We start from the raw sequence: 1229 nt of genomic DNA, 5'->3' as shown, positions 1-1229 counted from the left end.
TATAATTAGGCCTAAATACTCTCTGGCTTCATGTTAAAAAAAACCAATAGCGCTTGCCAAGTTGGACTAGAATTGCTGTAATTGAAATGCATGATAGTTTTACAAATTATTTCAATAAGTATCTAATACTCCTATTCATAGACATATATATTGTATAATTATAATTAATCATATTTTGGATGTAAAGAAAAGCAGGACATGAAAATATGAAGACTCAAAAACGTTGTCAACTTTAAAAAGTATGAAAACGTTGTGGTTATCTGTACACCAACGTGATAACTTCCTTTTCTTACGAAAAACCAGGTATGGCAAGGCGTGTCTGCTCTCGTGGTTTTCAATCTTGATTACATTTGGAGGGGTTTATTTTGTTTGACCTTTTCAATTGTTCATCATGTGCGATCATTGACACAACTAATTTAGAAACATGTTGTAGGCGTCATTTTAGACCTCTAAAATTTAGTTTGGAGGCATAGGATTAGTAATATGTTTGTGAAGCACCAATTATCGATACACCACCTTTCCGGGGCGCTTTTTCGGTAGTTCCCACCCCGCATTTGTTATTCGCCGGTTTTGGCCCCAAGAGTAGGGGGGTTTCAGGGGGGCTTGCCCCCCTGACCTAATAAAAACAAGGTGGGGGGTTTCAGGGGGGCATGCCCCCCTGAATTTTACCACAATTTAATGTTTTGCAGTTGTTAGGTTTGACATCTTAGCTTGCCGCGAATCAAACGTATATAGATCTAGATCTAGATCTAGATGTAGGTCAGGCTCTATCAAATAAGGGGGGTGGGAACTACCGAAAAAGCGCCCTTTCCGGCAGCATCCGCCATCCCCTGCCTCTAGATCTAAATCTATATAATCTGGAATCTAGATCTAATCTAGATCTAGATTCTAGATCTAGAAATCTAGTCTAGTTCTAGTTTTTCTAGATTAGATCTATTCAGCATGGAAGTGGTAGCCAAGTTCAAGAGCTTTTGAGAGTTCACAGAGGCTCTGAAAGAGTATGAAAGTACTAACACCACAAAATTTGCAATCCACCAAAATTGTCCAGACCCCTGTGCTGTTTACGTGTAGGAAACGTGTACCAGTCGATTCGGGTTCCAGAGCAAGCAGGGGCAGCGCCACCATTATTGTATTCTTTAAATTAACGAAGTGACTATTTCTCCGAACGTTCGGAGAAATAGTGCCCATCTGTATTTCTCCGAACGGTTTCCGGCTTACGATCTCGTGAT

The 1229-nt window shown here is 40.1% G+C and overlaps 1 protein-coding gene across 1 annotated transcript in view; it reads left to right on the top strand.

Annotated features, from left to right (window-relative positions):
- The first annotated feature begins 277 nt into the window (after positions 1-277).
- The window catches only part of LOC101851148 (60S acidic ribosomal protein P0), a 36518-nt gene continuing 35566 nt past the window's right edge, over positions 278-1229 (top strand). The window contains exon 1 of the mRNA XM_005107904.2: positions 278-303. The gene's annotated coding sequence lies outside the window, so the exon portion shown is untranslated. The remainder of the gene's footprint in view (positions 304-1229) is intronic.

This window comes from Aplysia californica, unplaced genomic scaffold (genome assembly GCF_000002075.1).
Source record: "Aplysia californica isolate F4 #8 unplaced genomic scaffold, AplCal3.0 scaffold00641, whole genome shotgun sequence".
Classification (NCBI taxonomy): domain Eukaryota; kingdom Metazoa; phylum Mollusca; class Gastropoda; order Aplysiida; family Aplysiidae; genus Aplysia; species Aplysia californica.
Note: the sequence above shows the minus strand (reverse complement) of the source record. Positions and strands in the feature narration are given on the sequence as shown.